This window comes from Suncus etruscus, chromosome 1 (assembly GCF_024139225.1).
Source record: "Suncus etruscus isolate mSunEtr1 chromosome 1, mSunEtr1.pri.cur, whole genome shotgun sequence".
NCBI lineage: Eukaryota > Metazoa > Chordata > Mammalia > Eulipotyphla > Soricidae > Suncus > Suncus etruscus.
Genome location: NC_064848.1, coordinates 164,905,994 through 164,927,374, shown reverse-complemented (window position 1 = coordinate 164,927,374; position 21,381 = coordinate 164,905,994). Strand labels below are relative to the sequence as shown.

The 21,381-nt window shown below is 43.8% G+C and overlaps 1 protein-coding gene and 1 pseudogene across 1 annotated transcript in view; both read left to right on the top strand.

Moving 5' to 3' along the window:
- Window positions 1-21,381, top strand: part of PIGS (phosphatidylinositol glycan anchor biosynthesis class S) — a 1,033,024-nt gene that overhangs the window by 579,972 nt on the left and 431,671 nt on the right. The gene's annotated exons all lie outside the window — the stretch shown is intronic.
- LOC126030828 (polyadenylate-binding protein 1-like) lies at window positions 18,201-19,355 on the top strand (annotated as a pseudogene).

Genomic DNA, 21,381 nt, shown 5'->3' with positions numbered 1-21,381 from the left:
ATGAATTGAGTACTGAGCACTTATAGCTTGATGCCTGCCACAGTAAGAACTAAACAGTGGTAGCTATTTTTTTAATTAGGAATCATACTCATTTTAGAAAGAAAATTACTGGCAATGAAGAGATAGGATAGAAAGTAAGATGCTTGCTTTGCATGTAGTGACCCTGTTGGAACAGGCACTTCTTATCCCCCTCCCCTCACAAAAAACCCTAACATTACCAAGGGTCACTCCTGAGCTAGGAATAGTACCTGAAAATCAAATTAGGTCTCTAAACCTGGGGGGAAAAAATAAAAGAAAACACTTCAATTCTGAAATACTAAATTAACCTTTGTTGTGAGAATTTAATGAAAATAGTGAACCATGGCCTGGCAGTTAGTAGATGTAATAGGCATTTATTATCTTTCAGCTGTCCAGAATTCACTGTCCTTTTTCCAGTAACTGATTGTTCTTTGGAATACCTACTCAACATTGTATTTGTACTTCACATGCTCTGGACTCCTATCATGCCAGATCTCAGTCCTCATTCTCAATCAGGGGAGGAGCATGTGATTCAAGCATGGTCAGTCAGTGCTCACAATTTACCTAACCACAGTAATTGATTTTGGGTATATCAAGTAACCCAAGGTTAGCCCATCAAAGTGAATCCCAGAATTTGTGTGAGAATTAAGAGATGTTCTCTGTACTGTTAGACATACTCCCTGGTCATGTATACAAATGAAGCTTAGGAGCCAGGCCAGAGAGATGGCTTAATGAGCTGCAGTGCATACAGGAGCCCGGATGTGATCCCAACCTAAGCAACCGACCTGAATTCAGGTCCCCTGAGCACCTCCAGTAGAGATCCCTAGCTGAAAGTATCACCGAGCACTGCTAAGTATGGCTAAAAGAAGGGGCGGGAGGCAGTTTGAGCTTGTCATTTTCCCACTCTGAGTAGCGTCCACCTGATAATAGAGTCAAGAAAAGAAAGTAGAGGGAATGAAGAATGTGTTCTGAGGACTTCAATTCTCCAGATCAAGCCACACTTGAAGTCAACAAGAGCTCTTCTGAAATAGTTCACCAGTTGAGCCAATAAATTTTCTTTTGCTATACATTGTTTGAATGGGATTGTCAGTCTAGAAAGATCCAAATGTAAACAAGACAGGCAGTAAAAGTTTTGCTTCTTTTCTTTCCCTTCAGTGGACTTGCCCATTGTCATAGTAAGTAGCAGAATTAATAGTTGAGTCAGCTTCCTGTCCCCAAGTCTGTATCTATCTTCTTTCCTACCTAAGAGAGCAAAACTGTGGTTGGACTGTCAGGTGGATGATGTGTCAAGGCAGGAAAAGTCTGGTCATTATCTCAATGCTGTGGACATAATCTTGTAGAGTACCTTTGCCTCACGCTTCCTTCCCAGAATCTTGTAGATAGTCTGAGAGAAACATAAACGCTGATTCAGACACATGCCAGCTGGCTTTGCATGTTCTCTGCAAGGAGTCACTTCTTCCCCTGCTTATTTTAGGATGGAGGCTTTCCCAGAGCAGGAGACACAGTCACAGTGCAACCCCACTACCACCAAGTGACATCTAATACACCATTTCTCTCTCCTCCGATGGACTTTCTCATCTACAAAATAACAGTGAAGTTTGAAAAGTGAGGTAACAATGAGATCTCCTAGGTCATGAATCAGAAGTTGGTAGGGTTTTTGGTTTTGTTTTTTTGGTAGTCCCACCTATAACTGCAGGATAGATCTCCTCCTGGCATATCCAAGGGACCTGGAGAAGGCTATTACTATGTCCAATCTCATTCCCTCTCCAGACTCTCCACTGCTCTGTATTGTCTGCTTAAAGCCTCGTGCTTCTTCCATGGTGCTCTCTTCCCCTGGCACTGCCTGCTTCAGGACTCCTCCTTGCCCTGAGTGTCTGATGAGGCAGGGAGGTCCTTCTCTAGGCGTCTCCCCAGAGAGAGTTTCTGAGGCAGCTGCTTGCTTTTGTGTCAAGAGAACTTAGTCAGGGCCGGGCGGTGGTGCTAGAGGTAAGGTGCCTGCCTTGCCTGCGCTAGCCTAGGACGGACCGCGGTTCGATCCCCCGGCGTCCCATATGGTCCCCCAAGCGAGGAGCGACTTCTGAGCGCATAGCCAGGAAGTAACCCCTGAGCGTCGCCGGGTGTGGCCCAAAAACCAAAAAAAAAAAAAAAAAAGAGAACTTAGTGAAAAAAGAGGCTGTGTGCACTGAGAAGCTGGTTGTGGTCCTAGTTCTTTGAGATTTGCTACTTACAGGGCATCTCCCTGTTAGGGAAATATACCAAGCTCCCCCCAACACACACACACACACACACACACACACACACACGGAAAAGAGCTAGTATCACTACCTCTTCCCCTCAGGACAATTTAAACCAATTGGATGGTAACATATAGATGGTGCATTCCAAAGAATTAAGCCTAGTACAATTGGATTCTGCAATGGGGCTGCTCATCCTATTTTGGACTTTGGAATCACAACTTATAATCAGCTTGGTGGGGCTGGAGACATAGTACAGCAGATATGGAGTTTGTCTTGCATGGAGCCAATCTGGGTTCAATCTCTTGTCATCTCTTATGGTCTCCCCAGCACTGCTAAGAGTAGTTCCTGAGCACAAAACCAGAAGCAACCCTTGAGTATTACTGGTTGAGGCCAAAAGAAAAATAATCAGCTCGGGCACAACTTATTCAGGATAAAGAGCTAGTAAATGGTGAAAGAAACTGGCTCTACTCCAGAGGCCAGAAAAGTAGTTCAGCTGTAGGACATTTACTTGCCTTGCATGTGTAAAGCCCTGAAGTCTCAGCTCAGTACTACAAAGCCAAAAGTAAATGTAAAGCGATTCTTTGTGGGAACCTTCAGATAGCTTAGTAGTTGAGTATCTGCTTTGCAGGGATATGGTGATGAGTTTGAGCCCCAGAAGCACTCCACAGGCCTACTGTGATTCTAGTGGCTTTGCCTTTCCTAGTTTCCAGTGGTGCCACAATGAAGTGTGTGGTCTCTGGCATATATCTTCTAAGCATGTAAGCTCCACAACCAAGTGTGTAGAGTGGCACAACTAAAGTGGGTTACCTCTGGCAAATGCCATAGCCAAGTATGAGTGACTATCACAACAACAAGAAGAAAAGAAAGAGGAGAATATATGTATTATGTATGTATGTATGTATATATTACATCCACTAACCCCACTACTTTCACTGGCACTATTTATGCACATCACGGGTCAGTTCTAAGCACATAATCAGAATATAGTCCCTGAACACTTCTGGGTGTGGCCTCCAAGACACTAAGGTAGCTAATCATAAATAAGTTGCTTTTAGTCAGTTAAGGTTTCCTGTTTCCATATGGAGCTCCATGAAGCTGCTCCACTGATTCTGTTTTGGTTAGAGTCTGATGTAAAAGTTAAATATATTTTATTTTTCATAAACTAGCTGGAGAAACAGAAATCTTGGGTCTGATGGGCTTAAACAGTAAGTAATTTTATGATTATTGATCACTGCTATCTATGGACTTTCAGGTCAGTTGGTTTATAGGCCTTAAGACACTAGTATCAAATTGTTTTTATCTCTTTGCTCTATCAACATCCAATCCAGTTTATCCGTGGGCTATATCAAGCTGGCTGCTGTGGTTCCAGCCATCAAAGTCAGAGTACAAAGTTCAGAGCATTGGTTCTTACTTGGGCAATGCAGACAGATTCAGGGTGCCATGAACCCAAGTAGGAAAGAAAATGTCATACCTAACCTTGAACTGAAAGTTGATATTTCCTCCAATTGTGAGTAGATATAATAATTGATAGTAGTAATTGTATACTGCGGTTTTGCCAAGAGAAGTACATGCATTTTCTAAATAACAGTTTTAAATATATCAAAAATTATCATTATGCTTAAGTCCACTTTGGAATTGTATATATATGTTTATTAGACCTGACATTAAATCTTGAATTTTGCTTTTTTTGGGGGGAGGGGTGGCATACCTGGTGGTGCTCAGGGTTTACACATGATTCTGTGCTCAGATCTCACTTCTGGTGATGCTCAGGAGACCAGATGCAGTGCCAGGACCAAACTAGACTGGCCAAGTGCAAGGCAAGAATTATATCTCTGATCCCTGTTGTAATAGTTTTATTATAATTGCTGGCACATAATTTATTTTGCTTGAAAATAGTATTCTACTAGAGGGGCTATTTGGCCTGGCTGCCAAATACTAGTATCAAAAATTATATATAATAAAAAGATTAAAGATCTCTATAGCAATGTTCTTCAATCATGATGTGGGTTCACAGGTACAGAAAGGTTGAAGAATGAAACTCAGTCACATGGCATTCTTAAACCAATCATTGCAAAGGGAAAGAAAATGGATCTCCCCCAAGCTTATCAACTCTTGGCCTGACAGAAAGTGGTCAGTTTTCACTGAAGTTGCAACTACTTAGGAGAGAGTGAACCTGAGAACAAATTAGGGTTTTGTCAGGGAACAAAATGAATTTTGGGTAGGTAATCCTTAGGTGTTACTACAGATCTGCATCACTTGCTGTTTCATCTTAATATCATGTGCTAATATTAAGTGCATGTTTTAAAAAATGAGACAGTGGAAGGGAAGTTCCTTACTAGTGATGTTGAGGATCAGTGTCAACCCTGAGAAGAATGACTTAGCCCATAAGGTCTAATGGTTAAGTGTTAAGGTCTGGTGAGGCAGAGCTATTCAGACCAAGGGTACTGGGGGCTCACCAGGGCTACTGGGGTGATACTGGGGGTAGGGGAGGGGCAAGCATTCTGAGGATTGAACTCAGAGCTCTCATCCAAGCATGCCAGCCTTTTCATCCATCTATCCAGTCCTAAAGAATGTTTGGTAGGGCATTTGCCTTGCACATGGCCAACCCCAGATGGACTTCAGTTTGATTTCCAGAAACCCATATTGTCTGCTAGCCTGCCAGGAGTGATTTATGAGTGCAGAACCAGTAGTAACTCTTGAGTGCCACTGGGTGTGATCCCCCCAAAATAAAAGAATGTTTATATGAGAAACTATATGGAGAAAATAGAGAGGAAAAATGAACTTTGTCTTTAAATCATTCTATGAAGTTTTCCAAAGAAAGTCATGCATATGCTAAATCTTAGAGAATGAATAGGACTTAGTGAAGAGAAAAACGAAAAATTATTCTGAAATGTGGAAAGAATATGTGCAAAGGCTAGAGATAGGAGAGGGAATGATGTGTTGAGAATTAGAAGCAGTTTAACATTGGTAGGGGGGGGAAGGGCAAGAAAATGAAGCTGGAGACATGGCCTTTGGGGTTCACATTGCCAAGGTTGGACTGGATATTCTGGCCTGGTAAACACAGGTGGCTTCTGAGGAGCTTGAAGCAAAACTGTAGCATGAGTTAATTTATTTTTCTGAAAGACAGTTTTGACAAGGGTTGGAGCGTTAGTACAGCAGGTAGGGAGTTTGCCTTGCATGTGGCTGATCTAGGTTTGATCCCCAGCATCCCATATGGTCCCTCGAGCCTACTAGGTGTAACTTCTGAGTACAGAGCCAGGAGTAACTCCTGGTCGCTGTTGGGTGTGCCCCCCCCCAAAAAAAAAGACAGTTTTGACAGTAGTGTGGTAAATAAATTTGAGGGAGAAGATAGAAGACAGAGAGCCCTTAGAAGAACATGTTGCTAATCTGGGGGAGAGTTTGTGGACTGAATAAAGATGGCAGTTGTATTCTGGAAGAGAGAAAGGGCGGACAAGGGACTGGTTGGAAAGGACACGGTGGGCAGTGAAATGGATAAATCCCAGATGACCCATTTTCTGTGATTTGATCCAGCAGTGGATGGTGGAACCATTCACCACACAGAAGCAGGAGGTGAGAGGCCAAAGCAGAGCATGAGATCATAGGTTTGGAATTTAACTGATTGTGATATAATTTTAGCTCCTTTTGGTTTGGACATTCCTGTCTCTCCCTGAAATCTCAGAACCTCCATAACTTTCCCATGAGAACTCCCAGGCAGGGTCTGAGCACAATTCTGTGAAAGAAGGAAGAGATGGTGGAGAAGGAATGAATTCCAGTGATAGAATTATGAACCTCCTGCACCAAAGACTTACTAAAACAATCAAATGACTTGATTCTATCTTCTGCAGTACCAGGAAATGGAAGCTTTGCAGGAAAACCAAGCCGGACTATAATTATAGTCTCTTAAATAAGTGTCATGGATGATATTTAGCCCCCAACAATGAGGTGGTGAAGACTTTATTGTTTCCTTTTGTCCTGTTCCTATAGTGAAATCAGACTCAGCAGAATACAGAGCCTTTTAAATAGATTTAGAGAGTGACTTTGAGCCAAGGTGTTGTCACTTAACCTAGTAAATGATCCAGGCAACAAGAGGTGGAAACTTTAGTCTGGGGAAATGCTTCACTGCTTGGCCCTCTAGTTATTGTTTTGGCCCTTTGCTTACTGTGAAGTGTAACATTTCAAGTGATAGGCTATCAATTTTCTGGCAGGGGCTACCTATGTGGGGGTGGAGTGGGGTGGGTGGAGGAGGGAAAAGTGAGCAGTTACCAATGCTGAAGTTGGTCATTAGTCACAGGAAATAGGTACCTTCCAATGGTCAGGCTTTTTAATCAAGCCTTTCCACTTTGTTTCCTCACTGTGTTCTCTGGTCCCTTCTTCCCACCTAGACATATGCATGTGCAGCTAAGAGCAAAGCATACTCTGGGGACAGACCCACTGCGGTATAATGGCCCTGAGCCATCACTGTTGGAGATACATGTGTGCACACTGGGTTTGCTTGAAAACAAAATTGGGGGGCCGGAGAGATAGCATGGAGGTAATGCATTTGCCTTGCATGCAGAAGGTTGACAGTTCGAATCCCGGCATCCCATATGATTCCCTGAGCCTGCCAGGAGCGATTTCTGAGCATAGAACCAAGAGTAACCCCTTAGTGTTGCTGGGTGTGACCCCCCCCCCAAAAAAATAGAACACAAAATTGGGTCTGGAGAGAGAGTACAGCAGGTAAGGCACTTGCCTTGTACGTGGCTGACTTCAGTTCGATCCCCAGTACTTCCTATGGTACCCGGAATCTGCTAGGAGTGATCCCTAAATACAAAGCCACGAGAAAACCCTGAGCACCCCAAGTGTGGCCCCAAAACGAACTAAGTCAATGAATGAAAATGCTTAACTGGAAGAGGCAGATTTCAAGAGGAAGCAGATTGTTTTCAGTCATTCCGCATTCCCATCTCCCGCCCTGTCCTGGATCCCTTGCAAGCAATACTATTGTTTGATTCCTTGTCCTGGGCCTGGGAGCTGGACAGACTGTCCCAGGGCTGCGGTCTTAGGGCGCTTGACAGGCAAAGGCAGCACACAGTCACGTGCCAGTGGCTGCCGGGGGTGGAGGCGGTGGTGGCTGCTGCTGTTGCCGCTGCCGCTGCTGCGGGTGTTACCTGGTGGGTGGGGTGGCGGAGAGACAGGTGGGTTCTTTCACACGCCGTGTTTTGTGAAGGCGTTTTGTGCTTGGGAGCTGTTTGTGTCTTCAACTTGCAAGCTGTTGGCTGCCTTTGCTCAGACAGGCTGACTCCCAGGCCTTGTTCAAATGTGGCTTTAGGAAGTGTTTCCCAACTCATGGGAGTTGGACATCAGCTCTGTCTCTCTTCAATGTGTCCTCTTTGACGGATAGGATAGAAAGGAGCAGAAATGAAATTAGTGGGGCTGGGCCCCAGAGCCCAGGCAGGCAGGAGATACCTGAAGGTGAGGGATCAAGTCAGAGGAGTTCAACTCTGAGCTGAGCTAGGGCTGGCTCTGGAGACCACGGATGAGCATGGCGGCCAGGGCACCGCCATGGGTGGTGGAAGCAGGACTGTGAAGCTTGCTTCAGAGTCAGGTTAAACTCATTCCAGAAGCTTTGATGAGAGCCTGGAAAGCACACAATTCCAGCTAGTAGGCTGGTGGGCTGCAGAGGACTCAGGAAGGGGTGAAGATGTCTGAACATTTCCCAAACCCAGTCCCTCAATTCTTCCTCTCCCAAATTAATTACTTAAAAATATTTTTTGGGGGGCCGGAAAGATAGCATGAAGGCAAGGCGTATGCCTTTCATGCAGAAGGTCATTGGTTAGAATCCTGGCGTCCCATATGGTCCCCCGAGCCTGCCAGGAGCGATTTCTGAGCATGGAGCCAGGAGTAACCCCTGAGCACTGCCGGGTGTGACCCAAAAAAACAAAAAAAATTTTTGTTGTTGTTGTTGTTTGGGGCCACACCTGGAAGTGCTCAGGACTTTCTTCTGGTTCTGTACTCAAGCATTACTCCTGGCAGTGCTCAGGGGACCATATGAGATTCTAGAGATTGAATTTAGGTTAGCTATGTGCACTCTAGCCATTGTACTATTTCTCCTTGTATTATCTGTTGACTCAATTTCATGGAACCTAAAGATTCCAAAGGTTTGGGATTATGAAAATTCAAGGAGCCCAAATCAAGAGACTGGAAGTGCAGATTAGTGGAAGACACTGGCCTGAGGCTGCAAGAGTGATGCCAAAAAACACAACAAAATGTAGGATCTCTGTTGTACTACAGCTGTGTGAGAGTTCTGCATCTAAGGTGTGTGAGCAACACAACCAGGTGTATGTGAGCCCAGCCATCACAGAAATAGCATCAGACAGGAGTGGGGGAGGAAAAAACCCAAATAAAGAAAAACAATTTTCACTGAAAAACTCCTCAAATCTAACTTGCTAAAGGATGTCAGAGTATGTTTCCCAAATTTGATTATGAAACTCATTTTTGCCAGAGCCTCTCTTGGAGAACAGTTCTTTAGAATACACTTTAGTAAATTCTTTTTTGGTAAGAGAAGGCAGCTCTCCTGACCCCAGGGTAGTGGGTTTTAAATCCAGTTATCTGTGGGTTAACCATAGTTTTGATACTCCTTGCAATATCAATCAATAAATATGCTACAATAAATTCACTAGGAAGTAAAATCCTGTCTATTTAAGAAAAAAATTTAAGGCCCGGAGGGATAGTACAGTGGCGTTTGCCTTGCAAGCAGCCGATCCAGGACCTAAGGTGGTTGGTTCGAATCCCGGTGTCCCATATGGTCCCCCGTGCCTGCCAGGAGCGATTTCTGAGCAGATAGCCAGGAGTAACCCCTGAGCATCACCAGGTGTGGCCCAAAAACCAAAAAAAGAAAAAAAAGAAAAAGAAAAAAAATTATTTAAACATTGTGACTTACAAAGTTGTTCATAATTCAGTTATTTCAGGTATTTAATGTTTCAATATCAGTCTCACCACCAGAGTGACCTTCTTCCTACCAGTGTCCTCAGTTTCCCACTCCTTCCAGGAAATCTGTCCCTTTAGCAGGCCCAACGAAATTTAGTTCATATAGCTTATTATGATAAAATAGAAAATAGGATAATCATAAAATAGCTCAATAAAATAAGTTTGTGATTATTGTTATATCTCACAATAGTGTTATGAGAGTCATTGAGATTTACTGAGCTGATTGAATCTTCTGTATTGTTTTTGCTCATTGAGCTTAGTGGGCTTCTATACAACTTTCCCATCAAATTTTCTCTGGACTCTAAGTACTGTGAAATTTGAAGGTGTTGTATGGCTGCATGTGCCACCACATGCTTCAGTATCTGTGAAACTGGGGCATTTAAATGTCAGAGGAGGGACCGGAGAGATAGCATGGAGGTAAGGCATTTGCCTTTCATGTAGAAGGTCATTGGTTCAAATCCCGGCGTTCCATATGGTCCCCTGAGTCTGCCAGGAGTGATTTCTGAGCATAGAGCCAGGAGTAACCCCTGAGCATTGCTGGGTGTGACCCCCTCCCAAAAAAAAAAAAGAGAGAGAGAGAGAGAAAATTAAATGTCAGAGGATGTTGGGTGTAGAGATTACTGGGCTTATCAGACAGAGAGGCTAATATGCCTGCCCTCATTCCCAGAAAGCTGCAGAGATGTCAGCCCAGAAATCAACCTACCTAGGACAACTTGGTGCGTTAGTGGTTCATGAGAACCTCATGAGGTTCAGTTGTAGAGCTGGACTGTTTATATGTTGGAAAATGTAAAACTTAAAAGACTAAGAGAACCAGACTGATAATATCTCAATGGGCTGAGTACAGGCTTTGCTTCTTTGCCTATAGAAAGACTGGGTTTTATCCATGGGACCAAACAAACTCTCAAACATGGCCAGGAGCAATCCCCAAGTGCAGAGCCAGGAGGAGCCTCTAGAACAAAGATGAGGGCCCGGAGAGATAGCACAGCGGCGTTTGCCTTGCAAGCAGCCGATCCAAGACCAAAGGTGATTGGTTCGAATCCCAGTGTCCCATATGGTCCCCTGTGCCTGCCAGGAGCTATTTCTGAGCAGACAGCCAGGAGTAACCCCTGAGCAACGCTGGGTGTGGCCCAAAAACAAAAAAAAAACAAACAAAAAACAAACAAACAAACAAAAAAGAACAAAGATGAGTATGACTCCAAAACAAAACAAAAACACAAATGAAAAAAAGAATGAGGATCTTAAGTTGCTATGCCCCAAGTCTTGCAAGTGACATAAGGAAATAAAATAGAAGTATCTATGAGAGGAAGCTTGAAGTAGATGCCAGAGCTCAGTAACCTTGACCTTACATTCATAATTCATTAATCAATGAATTTCTTGTTTAAAAAGGTCTGGTAAGGAAACAAAGATATGTTAGCTGAGAGAGGGGACCAGGAAATAAATATACTTGTCTGATCTGAAGAAAAGAGAGAAGTAGATGTATTATAGAATCAGTTTTCTTTTTCTTTTCTTTTTTGTTTTTGTTTTTGTTTTTGTTTTGGGGCCACACCTGGCAGTGTTCAAGGGTTACTCCTGGCTCTGTGCTCAGAAATTGCACCTGGCAGGCTCAGGGGACCATATGGAATGCCAGGAACTGAACCCAGGTCTGTCCCAGGTCAGTTGAATACAAGGCAAACGCCCTGCCGCTGTGCTATCGTTCCGGCCCCTAGAATCAGTTTTCTATCTCTGCACATTTGACCAAACTGGCTTCAATCTGCTTTGGCTCTCATAGTCATTTTTCTGGTGGGAGAAGCCATTAATCTCAGCAGAAATTGCTAACCTGTACCATTTAGAGTCTAGAATCTCTTGTCTTGCCTGGTGGTTCTGTAAAGGGGCTGGAAGCTAAGAGAGGGCTCTTGCCACTAGAAGCCGACATCCACTCCTTAGGGGGAAAGGATTCACTGACACTGAATGCCAGGAACCCAGTGAACCGAGCAATGAGGTCTCCTAACCTCCCACCCCCTTAGCTGTCAAGTCTGGGCTCAGGAGGTGATTCATAGCCTAATGGAGGGGCAGAGAGGAGATAATGAGCAGCTGTCTCTTCTCCTGGTATTTGTCCTCCCTCCAGGCACAGGCAATGGGAGGCAAAGATCTGAGGGTTCAAGGTGAGACCTAAAGGTGGGGAACCAGTTTGTATCAAGTCAAGTGAAATGGGGGAGCAGCTTGTTTGGGTGATAGAAGGCCACACTGGGCCTGTTTTCCTCCTAGATTGGAAAGGTTTCCCAGGAGTCCCTGCCTTGTTCTCCAGGCTGAGGTGAGAGTGCCAACAGAATTGTTTAGAGTATTCTCCTGAATTGCATGCTCCAGGCCCTCAGAAGAGTTCTTTCTGGATGGGGAGGATGTGGGCTCAGGCTGTGTTTAGCTCAAACCAGAAATAGCACCAATAGCTAACTTTCCAGTTCCTGAGTCTTTCCTCATGCTGAGGTCTCAATCTGCATGTGAATGTTCCCAGCAGCCCTATTCTGACAATGGGGACTGAGAGGCAAGGAGAAAACATGGGGACAAGAATAGGACTAGTGGCTCCTAGATAGAGAACATAATTATTCTAGGAGCCAGGATTCAAACTCAGTGAGTACTGTATAGCTCTGAACTCAGGGATTGAGGGTTTCTCTGAGCTCCAGGACCTAGGGTTGAGGTGGTGGGTAGCTGGCTTGGTACTTTGATTAAGTGAAAGGCCTGTGGCCTTTGTCAGTGTTGATTGCCCTAGCAATATGTGCAGTCTTTGGAGGTGGAAATGGGGTTCTTTCCTGGCCCTGCCTAGGTCCTATTGCCTTTAGAGCAGGACAATTCTAATTCTCAGGAATGAGGAACAGAGCTCTGATTTTAGAGTGGTCCAGGTTTGGCTGAGCTTGGGTAGCAAGCCTTGAAATCAAGTAATGGTGACACTTTGGGAAAGCTAACTTCTGTGCACCTCAGTTCCATCTTTAAGTAAGGATGTCTGGCAGAAATTTATTAAAATGAACTGAGATAATGGATGCACATTAGACAGAGCTTGTGTTCCATCAGTTCCTGGTAAGTGAGCTCCTTTTCATATTTGTTTCACCCTCTTTCCTGGAAAATAATGTGATTCTCTGGGGTTAAAAAAAAAAAAAAAGAGCATTTGAAAGGGAATGAAGCACTGGAAGGATAGTACAAGGGTTAAGACATCTGCCTTCCATAGGCTGACTCTGGTTTGATTCTTGGTATCGCATAAGACACCCTGAGCAAAGCCAGGAGTAATCCCTGTGCACTGCTGGGTGTGGCCCACAGCCAAAGAAACAAACAAATAAAATGAATGACCTTTCAAAATCAATGACTTTCAAAGGACTGGACTCAGTTATATATCCAGCATCACCAAAAGTGACTGACATCTGGGGCCGGGAAGGTGGCACTAGAGATAAGGTGTCTGCCTTGTAAGCTCTACCAAGGAACGGACCGTGGTTCGATCTCAAGGCGTCCCATATGGTCCCCCCAAGCCAGGGGCGATTTCTGAGCACATAGCCAGGAGTAACCCCTGAGCGTCAAACGGGTATGGCCCAAAAACCAAAAAAAAAAAAAAAAAAGTGACTGACATCTAAACATAAAGCCAGAAGTAAGCCCTGAGTACAAAAACAAACCAATAAAAAAGGTAGGAGAATGTAGGGCCCAAGGCTTTCCTCACATGAGATTATATCTGAGTCCAGCTGCGCCTAGAGAGGACAAAGATACAGAGAGAAGCTGCTGCTTCTACCTAGCTCTTCCCCTGGGTGGCAATCACTGACATTGATTCTCCCCTAGGAACTGGCAATAGGGATGGCACCGCTAGCAGAGGAACCTATGAAGGGTCGGCCTATGGAGCAACCAGGAATCCAGACAGGGAGCTGCACCTTTGAGAAGGCTGATACCAGAATAGGTGGCCCTGAATATGGAAGAGAACAAGGTGTGATACCCACTAGCAAGAAGCCAGAAAACTAGTCATAGTGGGGATGTTCAGGAGACTAGCCACGGTGGGGTCCCTGTCTTGGCTCCTGGAACTGTTTCCCTTCTCTCTGCCTGGAAAAAGTGCAACCACACAGTTGTCCAGTGAGGTTTTCCATTTGTTCTAGGGCTCACCAGGAAAGCAAATAGCAGGTGGAGTACCTTCCTTTGTTCATTATTCATTCATTTGACTAATGTGTCTTTAATATATGTTTGTTGAAGGCCATAAATTCTTATCTAGGCTTCACTTTATAAGCAGCACTCATGCATACTAGCCATGTGACTGTAGCAAATCATGGAACTTCTCTGGACATTTATTTTTAGCTGTATCAAGGGTAAGAGATGCCTTTTGTTTTATAAGGTAAATCCTTCATGAATATTGTTTCATTTTTATCCCATCATCTTTCCAAATATCTGCTGAGGGAGACTGAGGCCAAGGCTGCCAATACTCACATACATGTGAGTTTTGTACAAATGTGAGCTATCTTTCGATTGGGAAGGTGTTAATGTTGCTGGAGATCTTCCTTTTTCCTGTGTCAGTGATCTATTGCTGCACAATGATTCATCCCCAAAGGACTGGCTTAAAACAGCAACAACTGTTTTTACTACTCTCTCCTGGGATTCTCTAGATTAACAGGAATGGGTGAAGAGGTTGTCATTCAAGATTCCTCGGGTAGCTGTAGTCTTATCCTAGCAAGAGCTGACATTATTTGAGTGTTTGACTTGAAACAGCTAACCCAGATTCTATCCCTGGTACTGTGAATCCCCAACCACCACTAGGAGTGATCCCTGAACATAGAGCCAGGAGAAAGCCCTGAGCACTGCCTAGCATAGCTCCAAAACAAATCAACAAGATTTTCTTTGAATTGGAGGAGATAGCTCAAAGGGTTGAACTCAAGCTCTGCTTGTAAGAAGGTGAAGTTTGATCTCCAGCACTGTCTAGTTCCTCCAAGCATTACTGGGAGTGAGCCCTGAACAGAAAGTTGGGAGTAGATCCTGAATACTGTAAGGTATGTCCTCCTCCCCCAAACAAAGGAATAAAAAGCTTTCTGCATGCAATGCAACTTGAAGTGAGGCTGCCTGTTGGCTAGGACCTCAGAGAGGAGCTGTCACTGACACCCACACACCTACAGACACCTCTCCCTGTTCTCTGGGCTTCCTCACAGAACACCAGCTGGGTTCCAAAGAGTGAGATTTCCAAAAGAACCAGGTGGAAGGAAAACATGTTACTTCTGCCATCGTTACTGTCGGCCTGCATTCAAGTGGAGAAAATATAGACTGCAATTCTCAGTGGGAGAATCAGGGGCTTGAGCTTTGCATTCAGGGAACCCAGTTTAAATTTCTAGAACTGCCTGAGCATCAATAGGGAGTGAACCCCCAAACACAGAGCTGAGACCCATGGAGTTACCAGCTGCATCTCAAATCAATGGCAAAATCATTAATGCTACATCATAGGAACACACAGGATGGGAACTCTTGTTGCAGCCATGTTGATAAATATGTCACACTGACCAAACAAGAACTGGTCAAAGAAAGGCCAACACCTGACTTCCTGTGGTGAGGTTGCTGGTTACTCAAAGGCACATAGGTGCCAGAGACTTGCCTTTGGCTTATCCAGGTTCAGTCCCTGAAACTTAATCTAGCCCCTCAAGCACCACTAGGAGTAATTTCTGAGAGCAGAACCACAAATAGCTCATAAGCATCTCTGAGTATGGTCTCAAAACAAAATAAAATTAATAAAAGGACATCCAAATCCCTTGAGAAACTTTACATATTAAGAGGGTGAGGGAGTTCAGTTCCTGCTCAAGTAGTTCTTGAAATCCAGATTTCAGAATTAGATTATATTCTTACATAAGTAATAGGACAGAAAAATAGAGAAAGAAAGGACAGCAGAGGCTATGGGGTTTTGTTGGAATTAGGAAAGAGTATCTTCCTTTTCTCTGGCAATGTTCTGATCTGTTTCAGCTAGCTACTTAAGCTACTTGAGAAGAGACCTAAAACCCAAGAGATGGGAAACTAGATTTGTCACCTTAGTGGCTAGTAAGATTGAGGGTGACATCAGCCTTTGCCAGGCATATTAGTTTGATCCTCAATGTAATGGCCACTCTTCATCATTAGCAAGTGATACTTGATCTCCTTACTCTATGCCAGGCACAGTAGAAATCCTCACAGATGCCCATCATTCCATCTATTGCTTAAAACTAAAGAAATAAGAATGTAAGTTTGGAATCAGTCTTTGCAAAAACTATTCTTCGACCAGGGAGATAGCTCAAGTGTTAGAACACACACCAAATGCATTTCAGGTTCTGAGTTTAAACCCCAGCAACACCTCATTCCCAAAGCATCATTGAGAATGACCCTATATATAAGATGTTAAGGAAAGGGTCTAGGGATAGAAGTCAGGGGGTAAATTCTTTGCAAGTTGGCACTCCAGTTTGATTGCAGCACTCCATTCTCCCCCTCAAGATCATCAGATATAGCCTCCACGCAGTACACCAGGTATCCCAGTACCACCAGGATAGCCTGGTAATCCCACTATAGTCTGCAAGACCTGAACAGTATTGCAATTTCAGGCCCTAGCATTGAATTGTCCAGTCTGGCCGGCTGACTTTCCCTGGGAATAGCCTTTGGGCCCTGAGCAGTGCTTAGGAGTCTTTCTCAAGAATAAATAATTTATGTCTTTAGGCAGAAATAGAATGAAATCTATGGAAATATGCATGATCGCTCCCAAGGGAAAAGGCAAATCTCTCTCTCTCTTCCACCTCTATATGAATGAGGTAATGAGGCAGAGATTAATCTATTGGAATAAAAAGTATAACATTATACGTGAAGGAAATGGAGGGGAACTGGCTCAGGCCTGAGGTGCCTGACAGGGTGCTGAAGGAAAGGAAAATGAGGCTTGAGAGATCGATTCTACTTCTAAATCAACTCCAGCACTGCTAGGTCCTGCTGGCAGAAATACCCTTTATTGAATTAGAAAACAACTATCTCTAAAATTTTGGAACACGCACCTTCAAGTAATTGCTAATGTTTTGGATGATGGTCTTGTTCATCACTAGGAATAATAGAAACAAAAAAATTGAAGCTCTGTATTTTGCTTGTTATAAATCAACTCCACCTAAGGGTATAGACAAGTAAGTTTTTTTGTTTTGTTTTGTTTTTTGAGCCACACCTGGCGGTGCTCAGTGGTTACTCCTGGCTGTCTGCTCAGACACTGGGGACCATATGAGACACCAGGATTCAAACCAACCACCTTTGGTCCTGGATCGGCTACTTGCAAGGCAAACGCTGCTGTGTTATCTCTCCGGGCCCAGGAAGTTTTATAATGTAATTGTTGCCTGCTAGGGAAGGACAAGGGCCTATGTGTGAGGACAAGTGTCATTTGCATTCCAGTCATTGCTGTATGACCCTCAGATTGTAACTAAAACACTCAGGACTAATTGTTCTTCCTCCCATCTACCCACTTACACTGACTTGTTTGTTTTGGGGCCACAGGTGATGGTGCTCAGGGGCTACTCACAACTCAGTGTTCAGGGGTCACTTCTATGGTGAGGGTGGGAGGACCACACAGTGCTAGGAACTGAACCTGGTATGCTGCATGCAAAGCATGTGTTCAGATATAGCTCTGAGCTATCTCTTTGGTTCTACCCACTTACAAATTCACCATTGAATTTTTAGTTTTTGGTTTTTTTTTTTTTTTTTTGGTTTTTGGGCACACCCAGCGGTGCTCAGGGGTTACTCCTGGCTGTCTGCTCAGAAATAGCTCCTGGCAGGCACGGGGGACCATATGGGACACCGGGATTCGAACCAACCACCTTTGGTCCTGAATCGGCTGTTTGCAAGGCAAACACCACTGTGCTATCTCTCTGGGCCCAAATTTTTAGTTTTTAGTTAAAAAATACGCCTTTTTAATTATCATCTAGCCAACATGGTTACAATAGTGCTATAAGTGATAATAATGTACAATTTTACCGTACCCAGTCACCATCAAAGTGCTCCTGACCCTCCATCACTGCCCCAAATGCTACTTTATTCATTTTAGTTATTAGGAGTGGGGGCACCATACCCAGTGGTGCTCATAATTTATTCCTGGCTCTGCACTCAGGAATACAGAATAAACCATTGAATGAGCTTCATGAACACCAGGCATTTTGCTAGAAGGTAGCCATAAACATAATCAATGCACAGATGAATATAGCAGGTCTCTAACGTCAAGAAGTGCTGAGACATACGCAGATAAATGAGAACTAACCTTGTTAGGGTTAAACCCAGGTGGTTTGATCAGAGGGCTTGAAACTGGACAGGTTCCTAAAGCAATAGAGATTGTTTTTGCCTGACAAAGAGGATTATTCCCTACTAATGATCATTTGGCTAGAGTTCTACAATGTGCCCGTTGAGAATCTTGTAGATGACCTTTGCTGAGAAAGAAGGAGAGGAAATAAGCTGAGATTGCAGTGGGAGCCATTTAGATGAGGTAAAGTAGAACTTGACCATGTGTCAGTCCCTCAGTGAGGGAGGATGCAAGTCTATGGTGCCAGGGGTCTTCTCTGTATCTCCAGGGCTTTGCCCAGGGCTTGGCTCCAAGAAGATGCTGTTTTTCATTAACAAAGGCATAAACAAATGGTCCATTACCTAGCATTATTTCAGTAGAGTACAGATCCTGCCCCACTTGTACAAGCAAATTCTACCCTGAACTAATAACCTTGCTGGAAAAAGACAAGCCCTTTTCCTGCCTGTGATCTTATTTGCATTCATTTGGTTCCTTCCCTTTGGAAACAGTGTGATTCAGGGTATAACAGACATGTAGCAAATTACACAAACCTTAAGCAAACAAGTGAGTTTTTATATATGTCCACACCTATGTACCAACCAGTAGATGAAGAGAGAGAACATTTCCTGTTCTCCAGTAGGCTACTCCAGACCCTGCCCAACCCACAGAGAAAACCACATTCTGACATCTTTGCTAATTTTTTTTTTTAGGTCACACCTAGCAGCATTCAGGGGTCACTCATGGCTCTGAACTTAGAAGCCGCTCCTGTTGGTCGGGCTCAGAAAAAAGTGGAGCGCCAGACAGAACTTAAGAGCAAATTTGAACAGTTGAAGCAAGATTATATCACCATATACCAGGGTGTAAACCTTTATGTGAAAAATCTTGATGATGTCATTGATGATGAACGTCTCCGGAAAGAGTTTTCTCCATTTGGTACAATTACTAGAGCAAAGATTATGATGGAGGGTGGTCGCAGCAAAGGGTTTGGTTTTGTATGTTTCTCCTCCCCAGAAGAAGCCACTAAAGCAGTCACAGAAATGAATGGTAGAATTGTGGCCACCAAGCCATTGTATGTAGCTTTATCTCACAGCAAAGAAGAGCGCCAGGCCCACCTTATTAACCAGTATATGCAGAGAATGGCAAGTGTGCGAGCGAGCAGCGTCCAACCCCGTCATCAACACGTACCAGCCAGCTCCTCCTTCAGGTTCCTTCATGTAGCTATCCCACAGACCCAGAACCGAGCTGCATACTATCCTCCTAGCCAAATTGCTCACCTAAGACCAAGTCCACGCTGGACTGCTCAGGGTGCCAGACCTCATCCATTCCAGAACATGCCCGGTGCTATCCGCCCAGCCGCTCCTAGACCACCATTTAGTACGATGAGGCCAGCTTCTTCCCAAGTTCTGCAAATCATGTCCATGCAACGTTTTGCTAACACATCAACACAGAGCATGGGCCCACATCCTGCTGCCGGAGCCGCTGCTGCCACTCCTGCTGTTCGCACTGTCCCTCAGTCTAAGTATGCCGCAGGCATGCGCAACCCTCAGCAGCATCTCAATGCGCAGCCACAGGTCACCATGCAGCAGCCCCCTGTCCATGTACAAGGTCAGAAGCCTTTGACTACTTCCATGTTGGCATCTTCCCCTCCTCAAGAGCAAAAGCAAATGTTGGGTGAAAAGCTCTTTCCTCTCATTCAGGCCATGCACCCTACTCTTGCTGGTAAAATCACTGGCATGTTATTGGAGATTGACAATTCAGAACTTCTTCATATGCTTGAGTCTCCGGAGTCTCTCTGTTCTAAAGTTGATAAAGCTGTAGCTGTACTGCAAGCCCACCAAGCGAAAGAGGCTACCCAGAAAGCAGTGAAAAGTGCCACTGGTGCTCCAACTGTCTAAATTGATCAGGGACCACAAATAGAAACTCATGCTTCATCAAAGAAAAATATCTAAACATCGAAAAACTTAAATATTATGAAAAAAATGCAAAATAGAAAATAAACAAAAAAAGAAAAGGAAACTTTGAACCTTATATACTGAGCAAATGCCAAGTCTTACAAATGTCAGACCTAGATTACTTCTGATTTAAAAACAAACAAACAAACAAACAAACAAACAAAAAAACCCACAAAAAATAGTAAAATATAAAAAAAAAAGAAAAGAAAAGAAAAGAAAAAGAATAAGAAGTCACTCCTGGAAGGCTTGGGGGACCATATGGGATGCCAAGAATCCAACCGGGGTCCGTCCTGGGTTGGCTGCATGCAAGGCAAATGCCCTACCACTGTGCTATCTCTCCAACCCCCATGCTAACTCTTTATTTGTTGATTTTTGTTTGTGTTGTTATTTTGGGGGAGAGGTATACCTGTCAGTGCTCAGACCTTATACCTGGCACTGTGCTCAGGGATCATTCCTGGCAGTGCTCAGGAGGCTTGGGGTAGGCTACGCATAAGGCAAGTGCTTTACTCACTGTACTATCACTGGCTATCATCTGCTAATTTTTTTTTTTTTTTTTTGGATTTTGGGTCACATCCAGCAGTGCTCAGGGGTTACTCCTGGCTCTATGCTCAGAAATCTCTCCTGGCAGGCTTGGGGGACCATATGGGATGCCAGGATTTGAACCACAGTCCTTCTGCAAGCAAGGCAAACACCTTACCTCCATGCTATCTCTCTGGCCCCATCTGCTAACTCTTTGTCGATTCCACTTCCTAATTTCCATCTTGTATGAAAAAAAAAGTGAATATAAGTTATCTTCATTTCAGGGGTAAGAATGAGTGAGCAGTTTGATTTTCTCCCTGATCTGGATTTTAGAAAACATTCATTCAGAATGAGAGAAGTAGAAAGCCTGTCTCAAATACAGGCGGGGGTGGGGTGGGGTAGGGAGATGGGAGACTTGGGGCATTGGTGTTGGGAATGTCGCACTGGTGAAGGGGGTGTTCTTTATATGACTAAAACCCAACTACAATCATGTTTGTAATCAAATTGTATAAATAAAGACAATAAAAAAAACTTAAAAAAAAAAGAAAACACTCATTAGTCTGAGCAGGAGTTTTGCTCACCTCTGTCCAACACTCCTCATCTGTTCATGAGTTAAATCTGTTTAGGAGTTAAAAGATGAGGGTTTCTGTTTAATTCAGGCCCAATTCAGTCCATAAGAAGAGGCGTTGTCTTTTTCAGTGTTTCAGAATGAGAAAAAGACCAATGGTTTTGGAGGTTGAGGAGATAAGTGGAGATTTGTTGTTCAATGGATAAAGTTTCAAAATGGAATGACGAAAACATTCTGAAGACTAATAAGGGAATGGTTATAACAACCTGAATGTACTTGATACCACTGAGTTATAGCAGAAAAATGAAAAAGAGGTAGATTTTTTGTTTTGATATTTAACCACATTTTTTTTAAATAAAGAAACATTTGGTGTGGAGAGCTGGAGAGATAATACAGTGGGTAGGGCACTTGCCTTGCATGCAGCTAACCTCAGATTGATCCCCAGTGCCCCATATGATCACCTGATCACCCCCAGGAGTGATCCTTGAGTGCAGAGCCAGGAATAAACTATGAGAACTACTGGGTATGGTACCCACTTTTCCTAATAACTAAAATAGATAAAATAGCATTTAGGGACAGTGATGATAACTGGGTATGGTAAAAATTGTACGTTATTATAATTTATAGCACTATTGTAACCATGTTGCCTAAATCATAATTAAAAAGGCGTTTTTTTATTTTTAACTAAAAATAGATAAAATGGGAGCCAGAGAGATAGTGTAATTGGTAAGGTTCTTGCTTGACATTTGGCTGATTCCAGTTCCATCCCCAACAGCATATGATCTGAGCACCATCAGGAGTGACCCCTAAGCAAAGTCAGGGGAAATCCCTGAGAACTATTGAGTGTGGCTCCCAAAAGCCCCCCCCCCCAAATATCCAACA